The following is a 5,972-nucleotide window of genomic DNA, read 5'->3' as shown; positions in this document are numbered from 1 at the left end:
ACAAGGAACCAGGCCAAGCTCTGGTTGTCCCGGTTTTTAACGTCCTTTCGGCGCTCCTCAAAACGCACAGTGTTCGGTTTCCAAACGCTGTTTTTATTTTGGCACGGAAATAAGACAAAAATACGTAATCATTTTTCACACCAGTGCAATGCAATACAGACTTCTATTTTCAGCAAGCTGCTTTCCGCCATGCTTCCATGTCATCCTCCAGGCCTTGAATGTTTGTGCACAGTGATTAAACTATTTACATCTAAAATGACATGCGCTAGAAATCTGGTACTTTCTTTTAGAAGCAGAATGTTAGTGCACATGAATTCTCCCAGCGTCTTGCCTTCTAATCGCGTGGAAGGAAAATGGAAATATCGCGGGCATGATTCGTGCAGAAGGCTAGATTCAATGGTCGCCCATTATTTCTACAAACTCCCTGGCAGATTCACTACCATATATCCTGGTGTCCTTTCTCCAAGAAGCGAGGTTTTGATAAAATTTCGTTGCTCGGCCGCTTTTTTTTTTTTGTAGTGGCGCGGAAAAAAAAAAAAATAAAAGAAATAGAGAGAGAGGAAAACAACGGTTCTCGCAAGCTGATTTTTTTCTGTATTTTTTTGCAATTGCGATATTTTGTAGTGTTTAGGTATGTCTTCGTGGTGTAAACAATTTTACGCGCTTCCCACAAATGTTTCATCGCCAATTACAGTTTGTAAAGTACTACGCACTGCCTCGGGTGCTTTGACCTTACGCACTAGAGCGTCACAGGAGCGAGTATTTCCGCAAAATAAATACGAGGACCTATCTCTCCCTTTGAATCGACCACTTTGTGGCATCACTACGAACACACGTTCACCATGAAGTTGTAACAAATAATGATTGATGATGAAATTGATTGGGTCCCAACAGAAGAGCCACATTATTTAGGTTGCAAATAAACAGGGCGTCGTTGATGTGATATGTTTACTTCCACGTTCGAATGTGTTGAGAATGAGTAGCCGAAAAGCGCAGTCTGCAGGCTGCTTCCCGGAGTTGCCTGATATTTCCCCAACTCGGGAAAGGGGGGGGAGAAAGGGGTGGATGTTGATTGAAGGTGATAATATTTATTCTCACTCAGGAGAGTCGCCGGTCGTTAAAAAGTCGACTCGCTGATAACGGGAAAGCCTGTGGGGCCCCATCTATAGTAACCATGAGTAAAAGGTGGTATACACCTATGTCACTGAGAAATTATGATCGTGCAAACGATGGGGCGTTGTGGATACAGGTGAAGCAAAGACCTATCTTACCATTGTGCCGTCCTCATTAGAAGCAAAAATTACGGTTTGCTTCTTCAACCCCTCCTGACGCCAATCGTTCCAATTTTGAATAAATCCGGGACAGCGTTGATCGCGCAAGCCCGCGCCAATATTTAAAGGTCTTTATCAAGTTATAAAACAGTCATCAAGCAGACGTAAGGAGGAATAAATACGCAAAAGAGTCCAAAATGGGATGAACAATTACCTATGAGAGGAGATGTGTTTCAAACAGTAATGAAGAGATTAGGGAAAGCCACTTGATTTATAAGTTTCGGAAATAAATGTATTATCGACGACCTGAACCCTTTATTGCGCAAGCCAATCCGTGTGCAGACGCGAGAATGGTTCCAGCAGCCGCGCGATGCCAGAAAGCGGCTGCTGGAACGAACCCAGCATACCACGACCCCTCGATCTCCACCGACCGAGCGGCCTCGGACCTGGAGCTCATGGGAAAAAGAGTTCGGTCGCGCTGGCTTCCTCAATCCTGCGGATTGCGCGTGCCCGCGTCAACGAGGGAAGACACCTGGACGTCTCAAGGTCGTTGTGGCGCTCGCAGCTAACCGCTCGTTTCGCGCTTTTTGAGGATTATCCCTACAGAAAAAGCCGACACAAAAGAAGCCTCTGCCGTCACGTGATTTTTGGGAGAGGGTGAAAAGAGGAGGGCGCGAGGGGCATTTTCCTACCTTGCGGAAAATGGTTCCGTTGGTCGGTCTTTAAAGACCGACCAACGAAAGCCAGATGTCACGTGACGACTGGCCAATAGTGTGCGCGGTGGCTAGTTCAAAGAATGGCGCCACTTTTCCCAGGATAGAGGGGCTTTAGGCAGGAGGGATTTCTCCTTAGAGCGCGCAGATTTCACGATTCCGATAGGCGGTGAACAACTGCTCGAACTCCGTGAACCCAGGAGGAAGCCTATCGGAATCGTAAAGCCAACTGAAACGCTGTTCATGGAAGATACGTTGAGACTACAGGTATGCAGACGTGGATTAATGGTTGGGTCCGTGTGTTCCTTTCGCGGCTGCAAGAACCACAAAGGACAGGGGAAAGACGCTTCCTTCTATCGTTTTCCTCGGGACCCAGACATGTACGTAAGTATACAGCCTTTATTATCTCTTGTTCTTCATTCTGACCTTATTTTGATCAAGAATATAATTGAGTATTTCATTCTAGCTGCTGGGAATGCGCAGTTCGCTGCAGGTCCGGACATATTGACGCCGCTTTCGAGAAACAAGGACCGGAGTCTTTGCATAAAAAGCGCGTGTGTTCCGATCACTTTCAAGAGACCGACTGCAACCCAAACTTGAGAAGTCAGGGGTAAGTACATGCATTCAGGTATTATCGCCACTCTAGTCCTTCAGTCTTAATATCCGAGTCGTGAGTTTAAATAAAGTTAATGCCGTTAACTGGATTTTAAGATTGTCAAAATTCGACGTACTCGCGCTCCACGAACTCGTTCAAGAAGGCTCCGTATCGCCTAGTCGACACTCCCTCATCGACAGCACGCTTCATGGAAAACTCGTTTCATCGACAGCACGCTTGAGGAAGTTTCAACGCGCGTGCATTACTGGGATCCGCGTTTATCTATGCCCACTATCCGTCCACGCCGCTTTTTTTTTTTTTTTCGGTGGTAGACAGGCGGCTCATCAGAAAAAGCAGCTATTTTGAGCTGTCGATGAAACGTCGTTCGATGAACTGATTGCCACCGTTCAAGCAAGAGGCTTGCTGGCGCATGTGTTATGTCTGCGTTTTCTGTACCAAAGTCTCCCGAAGCCTCAATTTTGTACAATAGCAAATTTGATCTTGCAGACTAAAAAAAGGAAGCGTGCCACCAGAAGCCTGCCGTCCCAATCTGAACGGTTAGACACTATTTAAGGCGATAATCCTGGGAATGTCAAATGTGGCCCCAAAAGTAAGAATGTTTTAAGCTGATTATAATCTCGTTTACCAGACTTGACAGTTTGACCTTTTGTGTACGCTCATTCAGATTATTTGATACAAGATGCACTCAACTTGCAGCAACCCTGTCGAGCCTGACCACCTTAACACGATCTGCCGAGCCTGACGTGGACATGCTGCCACCAACCATGTTCAACGAAGGCACGTTTCTTTGTTGTACCGCACAGTCACACGTTGAGTAGACTTTCCAAGACCATTTACACATATTCTACCAAATTGACAGTTGGTTTGACCCTTTGTATACGCTCGTTCATAATATCCGATACAAGGTGCACCCAACTTGCAGCACCCCTGTCGAGCCTGACCGTTCCAACATGACCTGCCGAGCCTGACGTGCACATGCTGCCACCAATCATGTTCAACGAAGTCACATCACTCTGTTGTGCAGCACAGCCACAGGGTGAGTAGGCTTTCCAAGACCATTTACATATATTCTACCAAATTAGCAGTTAGTTTGACCCTTTGTGTACGTTCGTTCATGTTATCTGATGCAAGATGCACTCAACTTGCAGCACCCCTGTCAAGCCTGAACGCTCCAACACGACCTGCCGAGCCTGACAAAGACGTGCTGTCGTCAATCACGTACAACGATGCCATGGCAAGAGGGGCTGGACATCGGCTTGAAAATGCAAGAGAGCCAAAATGGTCGCAGAAATATTACCTTCAGCAGATTGCCCACCTGAAGGCCAAGATCCCAAAAGCTGGCATATGCACAGAGAAGGCTTGTCAGCCGGCTAAAGACTGAGGTTGATTCTTTGGGGGAGGCTTCCTTACAAAACAGAATGTTAGATGAGTTTGCGCGGAGATCGCCGTCTCGGGATTTTCTTGTCAATTAGCTAAAACTGCATCAAGAGAGACCAAAAGGCCGTCGCTACACAGAGTACAGCAAGAACTTTGCGCTAGCATTGCACTGTTGTTCAGTACGGTCATATGTATTCTTGCGGAAGACATTTTGCTTGCCGAGTGTGTCTTCCTTCAGGAGGTGGCTGGCCACTTTTGAGGTGCGTCCAGGTATAAATGAGAGTATCCTGAAGACCTTGAAAATCAAAAAGGGCAGATGGCTTGCCAGTTTCAGAAAGTCTCGTCTTTGTTGTTATCGACGAAATTGAGCTAAAGGAGCATATTTCTTACGATGCACATAGCAACTACTTTGAGGGCTTCCTAGATGGCGCTGGCAAGATTGTTCACGCAAATGAAGCCCTTGCAGCAATTATTAAAAACATCAAACGAGGGCATAAGAAGGTCATAGGGTACTTTCTCACACACAATGCAATGCCAGGAACAGCTTTAAAAAAGATTGTCCTAAACGCCCTTAAGCGAATACGCCAGACTGGCTTCATCCCGAAGGTTGTAGTATGTGATCGAGGACAAAATAACATCTCCATGCGCAAGCTATTAGGAGTGAGAGCTGAGAATCCTTTTTTTTTTTTTGAAGACGAAGGTAACAGTCTTTTTTTTTCATGACTCTCCCCAGCTCCTAAAGGCGACGCGGAAAAACCTCAAAAAGTTTGATTTTTCTGCATGGCGATATGGTCTACAAGTGGGACCATATCAAGGCATTCTACGAGAAGGACAAAACTATGACGCCAAGGATGGCGCCGAAGTTCAAGAACATCCATTTAGAGCTTCCGCCTTTCTCTCCAATGCGCGTCAGCCTTGCTGCGCAGACTTTGAGCCTCAGTAAGTGGAGGTATGCTAACACATGCTTCACTTAACTCTCTGCAGTCATCTGCTACCCATACCGCTGGTTTTATAGAAAAGCTAGACTACCTTTTTGACTCACTTAACTCATCTAGACGAAATGATCCAAAGTCTTACAAGCGTGGAGTCACAGACTTATCGCCACACTGGGAATTGTGGAAGGAAATGGAGGCTGCCTTGCGTGAGGTACGGATTCTTAACTCCAGAGTCAAGAACGCAGCTTGTTTAGGAGCTTGGATAGAAAATATTCAAGGTGTCAGACTTCTCTGGTTAGAACTCGGAGATCTTTATGGTTTTAAGTTTCTGTTGTTAAGAAGGACTGTATCGAAAATCTGTTTTCTAAATGCAGTTGTGTTTCTTTGATCTAAAATGATTTCCCTGCATTACCTTGCTTTACTATTGGTGCTGGTAGTGTGTAGAAAGGACCGATTGTATTTCCGGATTATTACTAAATTAAAGTGTCTTAACTCGTCGGGTTTCATTACTTTTACCTTCTAAAATTAATAAAACCCGATGAGTTAAGGCGCGTTTTTTTAAATATGTTTCTTTTCCTTTATTCTTGTCCTTTTTTCTAGAACGTTCTGATATTGTCTTCTTCCTTTCCTTATCTAGCATATTCTTTCTTCTCCTCTTTCTATGATTTTAGTCTCAATTTTATTTTTATCTTTCTCTATCCTCTCATAAGACGTCAGTTGAAAGTAGCGCTCTGTCCTGTCTACTCATTAGGGGGATCGGTGGCCGAGTGGGCTATAGACGCTTTACACACGCGCCAAATTACAGCCGCCATTGTTGACCTTCTCTTGTCTTACCGAGATGCCGAGCAACTGAAACGGTAGTTGACGATCTTCTACAAAGGCCGATGCTTTAGAAAAGGACACAGTTGAATCTAATGGGGCAATACCCTGGCCTGCTATGGTAAAGATGAAGTGAAATAAACGAAATAAGAGGAAACAAAAACTGAAGGTCAGTTATGGCGGCGTCCATGCACAGCTCCGGAAGTGCTCTTTTTAGCCTCAATTGCAAGGAGCAAAAGCG

At 45.3% G+C, this 5,972-nt stretch overlaps 1 long non-coding RNA gene across 1 annotated transcript; it reads left to right on the top strand.

Moving 5' to 3' along the window:
- Positions 1-2,449: 2,449 nt before the first annotated feature.
- Positions 2,450-3,377, top strand: LOC115318493. Its single transcript, XR_003918266.3, has 3 exons — positions 2,450-2,594; positions 3,087-3,189; positions 3,297-3,377. It is a non-coding gene; the product is annotated as an uncharacterized LOC115318493 (long non-coding RNA).
- The last annotated feature ends 2,595 nt before the right edge of the window (positions 3,378-5,972 follow it).

Source organism: Ixodes scapularis, unplaced genomic scaffold (assembly GCF_016920785.2).
Source record: "Ixodes scapularis isolate PalLabHiFi unplaced genomic scaffold, ASM1692078v2 PGA_scaffold2__306_contigs__length_199485367, whole genome shotgun sequence".
NCBI lineage: Eukaryota > Metazoa > Arthropoda > Arachnida > Ixodida > Ixodidae > Ixodes > Ixodes scapularis.
The sequence above is the reverse complement of the archived record's forward strand: the minus strand, read 5'-3'. Positions and strand labels throughout refer to the sequence as shown.